Source organism: Hyla sarda, chromosome 6, assembly GCF_029499605.1.
Source record: "Hyla sarda isolate aHylSar1 chromosome 6, aHylSar1.hap1, whole genome shotgun sequence".
Lineage (NCBI taxonomy): Eukaryota > Metazoa > Chordata > Amphibia > Anura > Hylidae > Hyla > Hyla sarda.
The window spans coordinates 189025189-189045360 of record NC_079194.1 but is presented as its reverse complement, the minus strand read 5'-3'; the positions used below and the strand labels follow the sequence as shown (position 1 = coordinate 189045360).

General features: G+C 41.7%; 1 protein-coding gene across 1 annotated transcript in view; it reads right to left on the bottom strand.

Annotated features, from left to right (window-relative positions):
• CDH11 (cadherin 11) overlaps positions 1-17196 on the bottom strand; it is a 159347-nt gene extending 142151 nt beyond the window's left edge. The window contains exon 1 of the mRNA XM_056526104.1: positions 17009-17196. The gene's annotated coding sequence lies outside the window, so the exon portion shown is untranslated. The remainder of the gene's footprint in view (positions 1-17008) is intronic.
• Between the last annotated feature and the right edge of the window lie 2976 nt (positions 17197-20172).

Genomic DNA, 20172 nt, shown 5'->3' with positions numbered 1-20172 from the left:
TTTTTACTATAAGTCTGCTCCTTTAAATATAGTATCTTAGAGAATTTGTAAATGTTCTTGATTCCCCCTCCCCTCCCCCCCTTTTAGCTTATTTTAGCTGTTTTATGTCAGTAATGTGCGCTGACATGCACTAAACAGCTGCTTAGACTATGTTCACACATTGGAACTTCCGCATGTAAAATTTCCGTACAGACATTCCACAGAACATGCTGGCGCTAGGACCACTCAGAAATGTGTTGTCTCATAAACATGTCTATTCCTTCTGCGGACCAGAAACATCTGCTGCGGAAATTCTGCCGTGTGCACATTGCAGCAGAATCCCATTAAAATCAATGGAACTCTGCTGCTGCAGTGGACATGGCCTTAGAGTCTATTGCCGTTTTCGGAATTTTGCCTCAAATTAAAGCTCATAGACCTCTATGGGATTCGGCACTCCCATTCACACTTCCGAATTTCCGCTTGCTTCCGCAAGCGGAAATTCAGAAGTGTGAATGGGAGTGCAGAATCCCATAGAAGTCTATGGGCTTTAATTTGAGTCAAAATTCTGAGGCAAGCGGCAATTCTGACGTGTGAATAGACTCTTGTAAAGAGTGAACTGACAACTCTGAAAGGTAGCGTTGGTGGTGGTGGTGGGGTCAATATTTGCTGCAGCTTCACTATACAAGGGAATTGCTATTTAAATAGCTCCTTATTCTTTAGTTCATATAAGGCGAACCTATACTTTAAGTCACATGCTTTATCCATTTCCCAAAGTTTTATTGTGTTTCACAAACTGCTCTACTGTTTATTCTTGGGATTTTTCATTTACTCCACTTCTCATCTCTAATTCTCGTCTATGAATGAAAAGAAACGGTAAATCTCTAGACATCACCGCCGCTGGTAGCATTTTCTTGTAACCTCCACTCCACAGATAATCTAAAGTTGTACAATTCCCCAAAACTTTGTCGCACACATCGAGGTGCTAATATAACGCTACAGGTAAGAAGAACCACTGACTAGAAAGATGTTAATCCTGACAAACTGCTTGAGCATTAGGCCGGAGCACAGCTAGATTGAATTCTGTCTCCCCAGAGACTTTATATATCGCTGGAGGTAACAAAACATCTTTTCATACTGCCCTGAAATGCACAGAGGCCACTAGCCGAGATTTATGGAAGAACATTACTGCCCTCTAGTGATTACTCTTATGTTCGAAAAGAATAATCGACGGCTATTAAGTTACTTCATGTTCATTGAAGTAGCCATGTTCAGCCGTGCACATTTAACTCTTTCACCTCCACTGAACTGTTTGCTTCTTTGCGATATTCTGCAAACTCGTACACTAAACATTTTGAGAGCAAAAAAAAAGAAAAGAAAAACTAGATAGGGACGATAAGTACAAACATAGCACTGTATGTGTGTATTATTTTTTATTATTGACAAGACATTTTCCTTCACTATCAGACACCGCATAGAGTCGTGTGAATGACAAGAGATTCTGTAGGAGTGAACATGTGGCCCACTGACACATTGCATCTTGTGGTGTCTTATCAAAGTACGTGCTGGGAAGATTCCATGATGTATTTTATCAAGGAATACCTCTCACTGATGCCAGTGAGAAGTTGCATAGGCTACTATGCTTTAAAAAAAAAAAAAAATAACTATACCAGGTAGTAATTTATTTTCTTTTACTGTATAAGGGTTTGTTTATATACCAGATCCGCTGCTGATTTGAAGTTGGGGATCAGCAATTGCAGATCCGCCCTTGGATTTTACAAGGAAAAATTCTGCTGCAAGCTCTGCAGAACAGAACTTAAAGGAAATATGCAGCCATAACAACTTATCCCAAATCCTGGGGATAGGGCATAAGTGCCTGATCGCAGGATGTCTGACCGCTGGGACCCCCGTGATCTCCTTCATGGGGCCTCGGCTTTGCTGCGACCGACATGCCTCCTCCATGTAGTTCTATGGGAGAGGCGGGGATGCAGCGTTCGTGCCTCCCCGCCTCTCCCATAGAGCTGTATGGGCAGGGGGTGTACCGTTGACCTCACTGAGGTCGACGCTACGCGCATTTGCCGCTCTCACAGAGCGGCTATACCGGGGCCGGTTTGGGAGTTCGCTGGGGGTCCCAGCGGTCGGACCCCCCATTATCAAACAGTTATCCCCTATCCTGTGGATAGGGGATACGTTATTATGGCTGCAGTTGTCCTTTAAGCGAAATTGGAAATTATGCTATGTGAACATAGCCTTACAGAGGACCAATTATAAGATATTTCCCAACACAGATAATGCATGGTTCATAGTCGTTCATAAAAGGTTGCTAAAATTCCTATACTAAGAAAAAAAAAGTTTACTTGCATCAGACGATGAACACCATGTATCAACCCATGAAGGGGTCTATGTTAAGTATTGATGAAGACCCTTGCGATGGTCATTAGTTGATGTTCAATGTTTGGTGGTGTAAATCAAACTTGCTGGCAACAAACTATTGCTGGCAACAAACTATTCTTTTGGCCTCTATCAAGTAATGGGGGTCTATGGAAACATTTACCATAAATGTTGGCTTTACTGCTGCAGACAGTATATGGACAATGCTAACATAGTATATATATTAGATTAGGCATCAGCATGGGTGAAAAATGCATCAATTTCCTATGTACATATAAGGAGTTACTATCTATCCTAGAAAATGGCTGCATGTTGCAACACTGGATTGTTAAAATAAATAAATAAGCTACTTTTTTCACACTTGCTGATATCTGGAGGCCTGTGACCAGGGTGAATTATTGCGATAGTTCTGTTCTCTATGGATCTATCTATCTATTAATTCTCTGGTGAAAGGAAGCAACACAGCAAAAGTACATATGCAGGGTGCCCTCAGGTGGAGAACCCAGGTCAGGGTCTCAGAAGGTTAGTAAAAGGAAAATCACATGCAGCACTCCATATGGTGAACAAAAATGAGTAGCTTTATTCCATCAGGTGAATGGATACAACATTTTGGTTGCCCTTGCAAACTTTTTCAAGCATGCTCAAAAAAGGTTGCAAGGGCAACCGAAATGTTGTATCCATTCTCCTGATGGAATAAAGCTAATAATTTTTGTTCACCATATAGAGCGCTGCATGTGATCTTCCTTCTACTATCTATCTATCTATCTATCTATCGCTTTATTGTCTATCTATCTATCTACTATTTCTATCTGCCTTACAATAGTCCTATATTAGACAATCTGGTATTAGGACCAACATCTCAGAATTAGAATATCAGTATTAAAGTGAGCTAGCAAGAGCAATTATACCCTCTAAACACCCCAACGTGTTAACCAGGCTGTTAAATATGCTGAAGAAGTAGAAAAATAGGCGCACAAGCACTTGACAAAAATAAAGAAGGAGAGAGCGTGTTCTAAGATGGAAGAGCCAGGATGTACTTCTTACAAATCAACATGAAAAAAAGACTACACTCACCTGTGTGATGTATAGACACAACCTGTAAGCCAAGTTTTTGTTGGCATCGGAGCCTGTCCTAATGTTTCCTGCATAAATCCATCAAACATCAATAGGCTGACAACTATAACTGGCCCAACTCATCATTCCCTAAACAATGTAGGAACATCAATTTATAAATGAAATAGTTCTCTTATTACTTCATCTGTATAACCCGTTTCAACCAAAAACAAGGGTTTTTCCCCTGGTACCAAGTGCTCAGGCACCTGAATAAGACTACTTTGGATACCAGTATACAGAAAGTACAGTAAATTCAAGGAGTTCTGCAGTGAAAAATAACTTTTCCCCTATCCAAAGGATAGCGCATAAGTTATAGATTGTGGGGGGTCCGAGCGCTGGACCCCCCCCCCCCCCACGATCTCCTGTATGGGGCCCCGGCAGTCTGCTGGAAGTGGACGTACCGACCCCGGCATGGAACGCAGTTCGACACACCCCCTTCATGTATCCCATAGAGATACATGGAGGGGGGATGTCGGCCACGGTTTCCTGCGGGGGTCGGAATGGCCGATTCCGGCATACTGCCGGGGCCCCATTTAGAAGATTGCGGGGGGTCCCAGCACTTAAACCCCTACGATCCATAACTTATCCCCTATCCTTTGGATAGAGGATACGTTATTTTTCGCTCTACTACTCCTTTAAATGCAATTGCATGTTCTTTGTTTAAAAACCATAAGCAGCTCCAGTTATAGTTGCCATCTTCACAATGTATGATAGAAACCTGTTTTTTAAAGACATGTTGTGAGGCAACGGGGAGGCAGGGGGCATAGCTATAGAGTTAGCACTGCTAACTCTCCAGGGCTCTCGTTCCTAAGGGGGCCCTGAAACACATCTGCCCCATAAGAGACCAGTATTTTAGTTGGCATATGAGGCACTGTTGCAGATTTCACATTGGGGCCCAGAAGCCACAAGCTACGTCTCTGTGGGGAGGTCTATTATATGACAAGACACTAGACACCATTTTTGCCCAATACTTCTAATGTACTTTTTTGGAACTTCTTATATGATTAAGTTTAGAAGAATCTCTCCTGGTGACTATTCCTTTAAGGTATGTTCACACTCCGTGAGTGGCGATTCCGTCAGGTAGCTGCTGCCAAAAATACTTCGGTGGTAGGACCGCGGGGCACTGCACCATCACCATTGACAGCTATGCAGTACTCGCATAATTCCGCGCAAATAATGAACATTTTCTTTCTTTGCGCGGAACAAATTGTCAGCCGCTGAAATCCAGCAGTGTGAATGAGTCTCGCGGAAGACCCATTCACACTGATGGTACTGTTCACTGCACGGAATTCTACTGACGAAATTCTGCGGGAATTCCACACCCTTATATAGTCAGTAATTGGAAGCAGCAAAAATAATGTTACTTATCCTGATATATAATCTTTTCTTATGAATGATCTATTGTGAAGTGTCCATAGAATTGCTTTGTCCATTCTGTATCCAGGACAACTAAAACACTCAGATGCCATTACAGGAATACTCACAGAAAAACCTTATACACAGTGCTACACTTAAGGCTGGACCTGAGGGGCAGAGCTGGACACAAAGATTTGCTTTTCGGTTGTCTTTGCCTCTTTGTGTCAGGCACCGTTCCCTCGGGCCATGCACTAGACAAAACACAATACATCCATTTTACCCAGATTGCTCATTTAACTAAAAACTAATAATAATTTAGCTCTTCCCATAAATTATGAAAAAGTATTTGAAGGGTCAGATCGGCTTTATTCTCATCATCATCAATCATCACCCCCACCATGAATAAACCACCTTAAATATGAACCCTAAAAAATCTATTCCTTTATCTCATAAACCTAAAATAATATACTTTTGGCACTAACCCCATGTTGTTAGGATTCTTTGAGGGCATCTCAATGATATTCCTCATAGACTGATTACGCTTGGGGACAACTGAGGATGATCATGCTGAACCTAGGGCATTGTTTCCCAACCAGGGTGCCTCCAGCTGTTTCAAAACTACAACTCCCAGCATGCCCGGACAGCCAAAGGCTGTCCGGGCATGCTGGGAGTTGTAGTTTTGAAACATCTGGAGGCACTCTGGTTGGGAAATACAGACCTAGGGTATGAAGCAGAAGTCCACCCTCTTATTATAGTGTGGTTCATTAAACTGCAACTAAAAAGATCATAATGGAGTACTAATAGAGATTTATAAAAGCATCATCAATTCCTATGTGGATTGTAAGAGTCGCTTAGATTGATTAGAACAATGATGCGGTCATTGGAGAAACATACAGATGTAGCTGAGTTTAGTGTACAAGGAAAGATTGATTTAGAATTTTGAAGTTTGGGCAAAGAGTAAACTCATCTCTACTGCACTGACAAATGTAACTCTGCTACATTTGTCAGTGCAGCAGAGATGAGCTACATCTGTATGTTTCTCCAATGACCGCATCATTGTTCATTTCTCTATATGTGCTCCCTCAATCATCTATTCCTATGTAGGTTGAAGGGTCATTCTTCTAAAGATTAGCAATAAGTAGGTCACTGGTGAAACACAGAGATAAAGCAGAGCTGAATTTGTGAAAAGTGCACTGTGCACATTAATAAAGTTAAGCACATGCATTAGGTTTTCCTTATGATGAGTAATGCCAAACAACAAACTCGGTTCTGCTACATCTGATAAGCCTCCCTTTGCTGCATTCCAAATGTCAATTAGTCAAATGCATTTTTTCCCCATCTCTTCTGCTTCGAGCATTTATTCTGTATTGCACTCAGTAGCTGTGTGAAGCATCCTTATGATCAAGATAGGGATCAATAACCCCATTGTAAATTCAGTCTGAAGGCGTTCTGTTCTGATCAATGGCTTCTGAGAAGAATGCAGCTCAGGTGGATGGTCAAAGCAGTGCGGATATCTCTTCAAGCACCTGCACCACTACAGTCATCTCCAACCTGTGGCTCTTCAGCTATTCCTAAATTACAACTCCCACCATTGTCTGACTAGACAGGCTATACAGGCCTGATTGATAGAATTCATAGGAAGCCATTTATGGCACATTTGTGATCACTGTATAGTGACCCCCCGACCTACGATCGCTCCGACATACGATCATTTCAACATACGATGGCCTCTCAGAGGCCATCGCATGTTGAAGGCAGCATCAACATACGATGCTTTTGTATGTCGGGGCCATCACATAAACGGCTATCCGGCAGCGCAGACTGCTTCAGCTGCCACCGGATAGCCGTTTACGGTGCCCCGTGTGGTCCACTGAGGATCACTTACCTGTCCTCGGACCTCCGGCGCTTTCTCTTCAGGATCCCCTGCATCGTCGGAGCGCTCCATCGTCGTCAACACGTTGCTGCGCACGTCGTTCCGTCATCCAATAGGAGCAGCGTGGGTAGCGACGTGATGGCGGCGACGGAGAGCGAGGATGCCGGGGAAGCAGAGGCCGTGCCGGAGCGTCGGGGACACCACAGGGACAGCAGTGTGCGACAGCGATGGAGGGCGACATCCATGGCAGCGGTGACGAGTGGTGACGGTCCGGAGCAGCGGCGACAGGTGAGTACAACTTCCTATACCAGTGGTCTTCAACCTGCGGACCTCCAGATGTTGAAAAACTACAACTTCCAGCATGCCCGGACATCCATTGGCTGTCCGGGCATGCTGGGTGTTGTAGTTTTGCAACATCTGGAGGTCCGCAGGTTGTAGACCACTGTCCTATACTTTACATTGCACGGATCCCTCAACAAACGATGGTCCATTTGGAACGGATTACCATCGTATGTTGAGGGACCACTGTATATTAAAGAGTATCTGTCACCAAATAAAACTTTTAATATAGTATTCCTTGTGTAATTAGCAGACACTTTCCCATTCATTTGCTTTTGAAATTATCAACATAAATAAGTTTAAAATGTAATTGAAAAAAACGCCACTAGGTGGCTCTGTTCTGTTTCCTGCTGCAATTATATAGTACATTGAGTTTGGTCTCCTCCCAGCCTGGCAGGAGACCAAACTCAGGAAGGTTTTCTCTGCACTGAACATGATTGACAGCTGCACAGACCCTCACTGAATGCTGCACAGAGCCTTACTAAAAGCTGCAAGGAGCCTCAATGAAACATGCATAAAGCCTCACTGAAAGATGCATAGAGCCTGCATAGAGCCTCACTGAAACATGCATAGAGCCTGAGGTCTTCTATTCATCACAGCGCTGCAACATGTGAGGGTGGAAGTGGTCCCCCAGCAGGCTTCAGTAATGTCATGCTTGCTGGGAAACGCCCACTTTCTCCTGCTGGGAGATTGCACTATGTGAGAAACAATAAAAATATGATACACAGCTTTTTAAAGCTCAGAGATTTTTTTTAAGGGCAGGAGGGGTGTTAGGAGTAATTAGGGAACATAGCATGAGTTAGTTTAGAAAAGTTTATTTGGTGACAGGTACTTTTTAACGTCTATGTGATATATGGTAGAGATAAACATTTCAGCTGCACCTCAAGTATTGGGATAGATTGGGGACTTGTCCAATCCATATGAATCATGTTGCAGAGCATGTGGAGCCAACCAGACAGATATACAGTGAAAGCTCTCCAAAAGCCCACCTTCTTACCCAGACCAGATTTTGTATGACAGATGTTGCAGAGAAGACTAACCCCATAAAAGACCAATTTTCAAAGCCATTTGGGTGGTCTTCTCAAAGAAGTTTCACTGTATAATGTTGTGAAAGACGATTTACTATAACTAGTAACATATTAATCTAAGCCTCTGATCATTCTAGACTTAGAAGTTCAAAGGACGTTTAGTATCAGTGACTGGTAGCCTTTCCTGTAGTCAGTCACTGGTTAGAACCACCCACTGGACTCTTAAGCCAAAAGAAGCAGAGAAGTCACTAGTTAGGCTGCGTTTACACTGTGTTTATGTTTCCTTTTAACATTTTAAACACATACATGTTAAAGGAAAACGGTCATCCCGTTCACTCACATTTAATCCAAAACACTGGGTTACAGTGCGGGTGAACAGGAGACTGTTGCAGGTTTTCTGACTAACATATGAACCTTCAGTCCGGCTCCCGATCCCTCTGAAGATCGGCTTCTTTTTTGGGCAAATTGTGCATTGAAGGTACATATTCATGTGGCACTGGTCACATGAGCGTTTACGCCTACTGAGCGCTCAGGTGACCAGCGCCCATGAATATTCAAATTCACTGGCGTGCCCGCCTCAGTGCACAATTCGCTGAAGAAAGATGCAGACCTTCAGAGGGACCAGGCGCCAGACTGAAGGTACGTATGTTAGTCAGAGAGCCCGCATTGGTCTCCTGTTAACCCACACTATAACGTAGTGTATTGGGTTTAGTGTGGGTGAATAGGATGACCGTTTTCCTTTAACAGATGCTAAAAATTTATGCTGCTGTATGCTATGAAGCAAAATACATTTCCCATTGACTTACATTACAAAATAAATAGATCACACCATAATTGACTATGTTTTTGTATAGAGAACAACTGAACGTATTGCAAAGGAAACAATAAAAGAGATACAAAAACACATGATATTTCTGTTCATCTTCTTCATCTCTATAACATGGTGCCTACAGACTGACTGCATTTTCTTTGTGATAGGTTCCCTAGCCATTCCCTAGAGATGCATTGAGTACTACTTGCTGCCCACCAACCAGCATGTGTCACTGCCACAACAACAAAACAGCCCCCTAGTGTTTTGGCTTGTCCCACTTGCAGTAGTCACAGCAAACTACAATTATTCGCTGTCTTCCTTTACAGTTATAATGCACCGGTCATATTAAAGTAGTACTCTGGAGGAAAAACATTTTTAAATCAGAAAGTTATACAGATTTGTTAATTCTTCCAGCACTTATCAGCTGCTGTATGCACAGGAAGCTGTGTAGTTCTTTCCAGTCTGACCACAGTGCTCATTGCTGCCACCTCTGTCCATGTCAGGCATTATCCAAAGAATGATCTAATTCCCATAACAAACCTCTTCTGCTTCGGACTGTTTCTGACACAGACAGAGGTGGCAGCAGAGAGCACTGTGGTCAGACTAGAAAGCACTACACCACTTCCTCTGAAGCATACAGTCGCTGATAAGTACTGGAAGGATTAAGATTTTTACATATAAGTAATCTGTATAATTTCTGGCCCCAGTTGATTTGAAAACACTTTAACAAAGTCTAATCGATTACCATTTAGTTACCTCCAAAAACTTATACCACCTATGACCAATAAGGGGGCTTTAGTGTACATAATCTGCTTCTTTGGAAGGTGTTACTCTTTGGTGGACCTCAGTGCACACTGTCAGATCAAGACCTAGGTTACCAAAGAATCCTCTAGTCCTCACTCTGGCCAATCTGATCCCAGTGATGGTCATTTTATGGAACAAACTCATGTTCTTGTATGTAATATGGCTAACATGCCCAAGACTTTATTGTAGCTCAAACATCAATAAAGGAAGGATAAAAAAAAACAACAACTACAACTACCAGTATTTTTTTCCTTCATTCTACCAGCACAGAGGGGGTTACTTCCATAATACTTGGAGAGCCACGGATTGCCAAACCCTAATCTACTTTTGCTTGTAATCCAATTGTGCGCTCAACACCTCATACGCTCCTGCAGCTCTAATTACCATCCACATAGTGTACAGTACAGATATAGAAAGGCTACAAAGGCAATAAAAGCTGCGAAAACCAACAACACGCTCACTACGGATAGGACCGACGCGATAAAGAGTTGCAGAAAACTGAGCCTAGGAGACGAAACACAAGCTTTCCAGCTGAGGTTAGAATTTTACATCACAGCTGCAGGTTGTCCAGACATGCTGGGAGTTGTAGTTTCACAATAACTAGATAGGCACAAGGCACATTGCCTTAATGGTAGTGTTGGCAGTGTTTCCCAACTTGGGTGCCTCCAGTTGTTGCAAAACTACAACGCCCAGCATGCCTGGGCAGCCGAAGGCTGCCCAGGCATGCTGGGCGTTGTATTTTTGCAACAGCTGGAGGCACCCGGGATAGGAAACACCGCACTATGGACTAACCCGTCTAAAGTTCTAGCCATAAATATAGTCTGATAACTGAAAAAATCTCATAACCCCATACCTCATAAAAGAGCATAGAGAAAAAAAAGGAACAAATAACAAATAGCATATTACTTTAGATGCTTTTCTAGTAGTTCTATGATGCACTTGGTTCAGGGCTACACATGGATCGGCTTTCAAAGAACACAAAAGAATTGGTGTCATGCTCCGCCCCCTCAGGTCCTGCACTTGACATCACACCCTGTATCCGTTTTCCAAGGAGAGTTCCTTAAAACATGATGGGGGGGGGGGGACTATTAAACCTTGGGCAAAGGAACAGTGAGGCTGTTGCCCATAGCAACCAGATTCCAGCTTTCATTTTCTCCAAACCTTTTCAGAAATGAAAGAATCAATCTGATTGGTTGCTAATAGCAACTGCTCCACCACTGTTCCTCTGCACGAGGTTTGATTTTACAATTTTACAATTCTATACCCTAGAGTTTTTACAATCATAAATAGTATAAACTTATTTGGTCCTGTTCATTCTGGATTAAAGATTAAAAAAAAATTATAATAAATTAAGTAAACTGGAAATACGTTCAAAATGTCCTAAATAACAAAAGTCACACAGGGACCTTCTGTAAGGGGAATAATGCTTTTACCTGATGACTTTTTTTTTTTTTTTTTTTTTTTTATGTAACATTGTCAGATTGTTTATTACACATAAAGTTTTTTGAGTACTCATCCTGACCAATTCAATAGAAACCAATGAGAGTATTGGCTACTGAACTTTACAGGCAGGTTGGAAAATTAGGCAGACACCACATTGGTTACTATTGACAACATTTAAAGTTTTCCTTACTATAGGTGTTATCATTGCCAGAGACATATCTAAAGACTGATTTACAGATATGCCTCAGACTGTGGTCCTATTTTTCAGGAGTGAAAAACTATTTCACTATAGCCCCTCTAAGTCAGTGGTTCCCAACCCAGTCCTCAAGGTCCACCATTTTTTTTTAGTTATTCCACTGGAATAGAATAGGAAAAAAAATCTCATTCTGCACTGTAGGTGGCCTTGAGGACTGGGTTGGGGACCTCTGCTCTAAGTCACCTGGAGCCCAATAGTAGAAGTGACAACACTCAGCAGTTCTTGCAATGGCTGGACTATGCCATGTGTTCTAAATTAAGAGGGCTGATTGGGCATATACCCCCAATGCTTGATGCCAGGGGGGAACACCAACAGGTCACTCTGCCTTTGTCATGGTATCTAGATATAACACCAGGGCAGAAAAATAAATCTTTGTCCAGGTGATGGAAATCTACAGACAGGCGGAGTTGGGTTGGAGTCTTACCTTACATATATCCACCAACAGGGGCGTAGTTATAGGGGTAGCAGAGGTAGCAGTCACACCAGGGCCATGGTGCCTAAGGGGGCCCCAAAGCACATCTGCCCCATAAGAGAGCAGTACAATAATTGGCCTATGGGGCCCTGTTGCTGATTTTGCATTGGGGCCCCGAAGCTACAAGTTACTCTTCTGCCCACCAATGTTATCTAATTAAACGTATTGACAATATGTCAGAAAGTAAGTTAAGGTAGAGTTTCCCTTTACACACAGAACAATGCAAAGTTTATTCTGAGAGTTATGGCTTAGTGTTGGCCTTATTATGGCTTCTGTATTAAGGAAATAAAATATATATAAACATAACTCTGTATAGCTACAACTACACATGGGTGTTATAGTGCACCTATGTCCACCCAGGTTATATGATCAAGCAGTAAAGATTTGGCTGCCGGACTATTTTGAAATACTAAAAATACAAATGATATACTACAAGTTTGTAGACTTTCCACACAAAACAACATGAGGCCTTCATTAGCCTTGGAATGAGGGGATCATATGAAAGCGTCTGAAGATTGTGAAAAGATGTGCGTATGGAAAAGGAATGAAAACACCAGACGACCTGTGGGGGAATCACTTCCAGATGTTGGAATACTGTAGCTGTAAACCCCCAACCTTCCCGCCCGCCGCCCCCCTTTTTAAACTCACACCACCCCTCACACTTCCCCCCAGCCTGGGGTTGCTTGTGCATTTTTCCAGGGTCTCTGACAGCCATGAAAACAATATGCCTTGCAGGAATTTTGTCTTACTGCTCAGTCTGAAGTATTTCCAGATGAAAAAGACATTGTATCTGGCATATTGAAGGTATCAATGTGAAAGAACCAGTCAGGAAATGAAGCCCGAACGCAGCAAATCACAAACGGCGTGTTACAAAGTGCCAAGCGATGATTAAAACATCCTAGGTTTTCCATTTACATCTGCTCAGACATTTTCATATTTTTTATTTTTACCACGGCTGTGGTCTGTAAATCATAACTAGATGTATATACATCAAGACAAACATCCAGTCAATCTCCATCCAAACACAAAGGAGCCAAAGAGCTGACAGTAAGGAGGGGGGTTTCACTAAAAAGAAAAAAGCCTGACATTAAAACAATTGAATACACTAATACAGTGTTTTTAACTATTTCGGGATGTTTACATTATACTTTTGCCACATTGAAGTCATTAGGTAAAATGACCATATAAATATTACACTTAGACCCCCATATACATATTATAATGCCAAATACAATGCAGCCAGTATAAAGCCCTCTGGGAAAAAAAGCTACATATGAACAGAAACTAAAAAAAAAATGGTAGATAATAGAACATTCCACATAAATCTATCAATAATGTTTTTGTTTCCGAACAGACTTATTAAATAACATTGAAACAATATTCCCTGTAGCACATTGGCCTTTCACCTTACCCAAAAGTCTGGTACCAGATAAACACAGGCTACATTGTATATACAGCCCAAAGAGTTAGTCATTGGCTGTGTAGCGGCCTATGTGTAATTGTTCAGCGGGGAAGCCTAAACTACGTCCTCATTGGTGGAGCCCAGTAATTAAATACAGATGCTCGTTTTCTGCTGAGACAAAGAAGTTAAAAAAAGAAGAAAAAAAAAGTTTTCCTACTTTTCCACCAAGAGAACACTGAACCGCAGTTTAGTAACAAAAGTGACACGTTATACAAATACTTTAAGTACACTTTGCCATAAATACATAAATATAACTTTTTAGAGTTTAAACTTTTTCATTAGTTTGTTTTTCAGTTTTTTTTTGTTTTTGTTTTTGTTTTGTTTTAGTGGAACAATTGATAGGGCTATAAGCTCCCAACTTTACCAGACTCCTAAATGACAAATGTCTCTAGATTTTTCATTGATAGGTGGGTAAATTCAGTCATAAAAATGTTGTCAATTTTGGGAAATAGGACAACATTATGGAGGCATTAGATGTCATGAAGACCCCTAAAAAAATCTGCCTAGTCCCCATTTTGCAAGTATAAAGGACTGATATGCTTTTCATGGTTCAAGGAAAGCTAGGCAGTAACCCCCTTTGGAAACTTTAATGGATGCCATACTGTTTTATACCCAGTTTTCCGATTTTTAATGATCTGACCAAAGAGAACAAGTCAATGCCTCGTATAAGATTTTCTTATTTGCAAAACAATGGAAGAAAAATGAACCAGACTACAGTGTCAGTCTGGAAGACATAGACCTACATTAACTATTTCTTTTTTCAAATATCTCTAAATTCTAGTGTGTAAAAAATGATCAAAAACACGACAGGGGCAAGTGATTTATATTTAATGTGCCAGCAATGTTTTAGGCCTGGAAGTTGGAAATAAATTCAAACATCCTTATTAAAGGAGGAAGATTCAGAGCCTGCTTCTAACAGCGGGGTCCCACTTAAGCTACAGTCTCTCTGTCCTTCTTTTTTTTTCTTCAAGACAATATTACGTCTTGACATTACAGAGGCTGGATACACGGCATGATATCTCTCTCCATAATGTCTTATATGGACAGATAACCTACGATAAGCCTATTGTTTTATTTTTTAAAGGGACACTGCCCTAAAGTTTATCTTATCTCCAGCTGGCTGTACAGTTGAATGTCATCTATTATTTTATGTTATCAGCCATTTCAGGACATCTCTAGTGTTCTTTATTAAAAGTCCAGAAGAATCTCTGACCCATTAAAGCTCAAATTTACATACAAGGCGATGTCAGCAACTTTTTTTTTTCTATTATTTCTATTATTTTTTCATTCATGTAAACTGCAGACTTTAGGGTTACTGGCAAACTAAACGTATTCAAATAGCCTCTTCATTGAAGTTAGAGACAAATGAATACATTGTATACCCATCTCTTATGGAGTATGCAGCATTAGATCTTTTTTTGCTAATAAAAATTCCTTCCGCATAATCATGAATGCTTCAGTCTATGCTTAGCAATTCTCAGCAGAAAAGCCTGAAATTCTAAAGGCAATTTGGGTTCTGTGCAGGCATTTTATATGGGTTGTACAATGCTACAGCCTATGCAAGCATATCATACTACAGGCATGAAGATAGAATGAGATTATTTCCCAAAAGGGAACCAAGTCTGTTTCTAACTGCAGAACCTTGTTCAATCCATAGCCACTCTGAATGCAAGATGCAGATGCAGCAGAGCTGAATGAGTCATTTAACTCTCTGGGGCTACATTGTGACATTTTAAGATAAAAGAATCCAGTAGGCTTATTCTCAGTAATAGTAAGACCCCATATAACACATGGCATTACTAAAATAGGTTGTACATTGGACAAACTCAGCTCTGCTATTTCTGCACAGTTTTACGCCCACACACCCATTTTTAAGTTTGCCATAAAAGATGTCACAAATTTGCAAGTAGTCCTTTTTTTGCTGATGCCTCAAAGCGAGGTGGTAATATGAAAACCTGAATATCCGCGTCTCATAAAAATTCAGACACTTGACAATCATCCACTTATGTTGTATGTCCTCGGCGGAAAAAAAGAATTGATTTGAGACACACTTTATAATAGTGGCTGAGGACTTGGCCGCTTTAATTAAATACCCAGGTTTTTTTTTATGGACAGGAGCCATGAGAACACCAGGATGTATAGGGGAAGAAAGTGGGGGTGGGGAGGGGTGCCTATGGATCATATGGCTCTTTTATCTACATTACATAGGGAGATATTGTACAGCTGGGAGGACTGTTCCTCTCTGTCATCAGTCTGTTATTCTTTCTCGCTGAACTGTTCCATGATTAAATTATTCAAAAGAAAATTCTATTCTTCATGGGAGATGCAGTTTCGACAACAGTTTAAGCCTTGATCATATGAAAGACTATGCAAGCAGGCTCTGTGGTCACAATGCAGGTCTGCCAATCTACTCCTAATGGTATGTGCTAGACTGTATATAATGCATTCAGAGGGGCTCATACACTGAATCCGCAAGACGCTGCTGTACCCCTGAGGGGCTTCAGATGTAGATGGATTATGTAGTCCCTGCATCTTTCTCATACCTCAGCCAGAAGAGATACATTGAATTCCCTGGCATTCTGTTCTCTTCCGAGGGTCAAGCTTCCCTACTGGAAAGAGTTTGTTATAAGAATACCCTAAGGATGAATCCTGCAAGAGCCACAGGAGGTGTTTTCAATTAAATATTTAGGGTACTATGCAAAAGAAAATCAATGCTTCTTGGGTCTCACCAAAGAAAGCTCTTTCCAGGCTATTTTCTACTAAATGGTTAACACTTAAGATACCATGGCCTACAACATCAGGCTGGTCAATGAAAGGGTTAACAGTGCCAGCTAATGGCTGTGGCATGCAGCAGACGCCTCTCCCTGCTTAACTATATCCCCCAACATACCCAAGCCCCAGTAAATTAAATGAACCTCCTCTATGTTAAGGGGGTCTCCACAGACCCTCTGGCAGTCAAGGAGTTAAGAGTGCTCTGCAAAGAGAACTCCATTTAACCCTTTTTCAGTGCAGGGTAAAACAGTTGGCAGAGTTTATTTTCAAAGAAATATCCCACAGGGAGCAATGTTAACCCTTTTTTTGAGACAGAGGGGAAGTAGCAATTAGGCATTGCTGTTAACCCTATGCCAGGAGAATAGAGGGATCATTTGGGTACCAACATAGAGATGCACTGGAATGCCTCCTGGCACATGCTTGATTAAAACTGAGCCAGATATATGGTAAAAGGGCTTTTTCTTCTACTCCACAATATCCCCAGTTATGTCCTCTTCTGCACGTCTTACACCACTTAGTTATCTCCTTAAGGATGAGGAGGTCCAAACAGCCCAGAGGGTGAAGATGTGCTCAAAAATACATCAAATTTAGGAGAAACCAGTGAAACAAAACACAGCCAAAATTTGTGATCAGAACCAAAATGCCCAATAGCAGCCATAAGATCTCTCCTTAGGATTGAGAAGGTACCAAAGCTCCACTGTAGCTTCTCAAGGAGCTCTAAGGAATGACTTGGTGGACAAACAGTGGCTCCTTGCCCAACCTGGCATATAAGTTCCTCCAGGAGTGGACACATCTCTAGCTGCCAGCTTCACCATATCCCTGGTGCCATCGGAACCCTCAACTCGCAAGAGGACACAGATGCAAAGAGACAAGGAGACAGACAGAGATCCCTTCTGGGTGGAAGGTCCTTACCTTGGTGCTTTCTTCAGATGACACCCAAGAGAAGAAATTGTAAGGTCCCAGTCACAAGGAGACGTTGTGGAGACCCAACAGCATCCTCAAGTCCTTTACACTCCAGCCCAGCAAGGAGAACCTAGTGAAGCTCGGAGCTTCTGGCAAGGAATGCAACAGAGAGAGAAGAGAGAGACATGGAGAGGGGAGGGGGAGGCTGGGAGTGAGAGCAAGCTGCTGACGGAGGGAAGGAGAGGGGGCCAGGGAGAACCAAATCACGTGAATAATTGCAAGAGGCAGGGGTCTTACAGCCTCTTTCCTGACTTATGAAGATGAGGAGTGGTGTCCATCAAAGGTGACCCCCCCAACCCCCCTCCTGCATCTCACTTACTGGTGACACATCTGAGAGATGCTATCATGGAGAAAGTGATGGAAAGATGGAATTGATGCAAAGCAGATTGTGCAGCAAAAAGCAGCATAAAGAGGAAAAACAGGGGGGGCCCTGAGAAGTGAGCAGCACAACATCTATGGTGGGGTCGAGGGGGGAGATGTTATCAGGGACGTGCACAGATATATATATATATATATATATATATATATATATATATATATATATATATATATATTTGGGGGGTGGGCAGGGGCACTTCTTGTGATTATTTATATAAATGCCCACATAATGATGCACTTATAGGAAGAACATGAAAAGGGCAGGGGCTCAAGCCCCCTTTCTAGTCAATGCATGTCCTTGGATGTTATGGCATCTTGGGGAGCCATGTTCTATGGCTGTGTTTCCAAACCAGGGTGCCTCCAGCTGTTGCAGAACTACAACTCCCAGCATGCCCGGACAGCCTTCGGCTGTCCGGGCATGCTGGGAGTTGTAGTTTTGCAACAGCTGGAGGCACCCTGGTTGGGAAATACTGTTCTACACTGTTTTAAGGATATCTGGTTTTCTTTCATTGCATCCAGGGAGGATTTAAATTTGCATATATTGTGCATTCATTTGAAGGGATTGAATGCTGGAGGGGGCAGTAAGGGGTGGAGGGAAAGGGGGGCTCAGCCAAATAAACTGTAAAAGTGTTGAGTTCAAGAGCTGCTGCTGGGCAAAGGCAGGTCAACACCGCTGAGGAGGCAGAAAAGGCTGCAGCCAGAGAAGGTAGAGAGTTTAGACTCTCTGTACACTGATCAATAGACAAGAAGACTATTTGGGCTACTGGATTTATACTGGCTGCCCAAGATATGCTAATCCTGGTTTCTTCCCATTCATAAAAATGTTACTGATCTAATACGCATCCCTAGAGATATCTGATAACAGTCAGAACTGGCAAACAATGCAAAATGATGATAAAAACAACAAATACATAAATAAACAGAAATGTAACACACATAACAAAACAGAATAAACAGAATAGTAGTAAATGAAGCAAACCCAAAAAAATAAAAGAACTTTCAAGAGCATTGTGAGATATTTGTTTGAAATTTTATTTTTTGCGCCACTATTTCTTCTTTGACCCAAAAATCTAAGGCAGGCAAAAAGGGAAAAAAAATCATTGTGTGACAAAATTGAAGAAAAAACGCCATTTTGTAACTTTGGGAGGATTCCGTTTCTATGCAGTACATTTTTCGGTAAAAATAACACCTTCTCTTTATTCTGTAGGTCCATACGATTAAAATGATACCCTACCTATACAGGTTTGATTTTGTCGTACTTCTGGAAAAAATCATAACTACATGCAGGAAATTTTATATGTTTAAAATTGTCATCTTCTGACCCCTATTACTTTTTTATACCAAGGCGGTATGAGGACTCATTTTTTGCACCATGATCTGAAGTTTCTAGTGGTACCATTTTTGTATTGATCGGACTTTTTGATCGCTTTTTATTCATTTTTCCTGATATAAAAAGTGACCAAAAATATGCTATTTTGGATTTTGGAATTTTTTTTGTGCCTACACCATTGACCGTGCAGTTTAATTAACAATATATTTTTTATAATTCAGACATTTTCGCATGCGGCGATACCACATATGTTTATTTTTATTTACACTGGTTTTTATTTTTTTAAATGGGAAAAGGGGGGTGATTCTTACTTTAATTAGGGAAAGGGTTAAATGATCTTTATAAACTTTTTTTTTTTCACTTTTTTTTTTTGCAATGCTATAGCCCTCATAGGGGACTATAACATGCAGTACATTGATCTCTCATACTGTTCAAAGCATTGATCAGTGTTTCTGCCGCTTGACTGCTCATGCCAGGATCTCAGGCACTGAGCAGACATTCGGCGATCGGACACGAAGTAGGAAGGTAAGGTATCCTCCGCGTGTCCTCCAGCTGTTCGCCGCAGCAGTCCCGAACAGCCCACTGAGCTAACCGACACTTAGCTTTCACTTTAGATGCGGCGATCAACTTTGAACGCCGCTTCTAAAGGGTTAATAGTACACGGCAAAGCGATCAGCACCACGCGCTATTAGCCCCAGGTCCCGGTTGTTGCTAGTTGCTGGGCCCGGCCCCTTGTTGTAGAGAGGGAAAGGACCCAGGACATACCGGTACGTCCTGGGTCGGGAAGGAGATAAAAAGTTACTATTTATTTACCATACAGGCTTTTGATAATGTGCATAAAGTTTTAAAGGGTCATTCTCACTATCATTGTTTTTTCTTCTTTAATACTTACTATACTAACACTGCACTAGTAAATCTAACTTCACAATAAATTAAAACATACCTTTTGCTACAGACACCTTATCAAAACAATCTGTTGTGTATGTGCATGAGTAGTAGTATTATTTATTATGCATAGTAGTATTTTGTTCCAAATTTCATGAAAAATTTGATTCTGAACAAATCTGAACCTCACGCTTCGTGGTAATGAATCACTTCATTCACTACATTTTGTGCGACCCGGGGGGGGGGGGGGGGAGCTAAAATGGCAGCTACACATGTGAGGACATGGGACAAGGAAGGCGGGTAGGCTGGATCACCCTGAATCACATGGCGGCATGCAGCCTGTGAGCAGACAGCCAGCCCTGTGATGTCACAGCCCTATATATTCGGCAGCCATTGCCAAAGACGGGCATTTCCTGAGACCAGAGACTGTGTGCACACTAATCACCATTACTGACAATACAGATCTTTACAGCGGAGAATACATTCACCTCAAGCCCACATTCGTTCTGGCTAGGGAAAG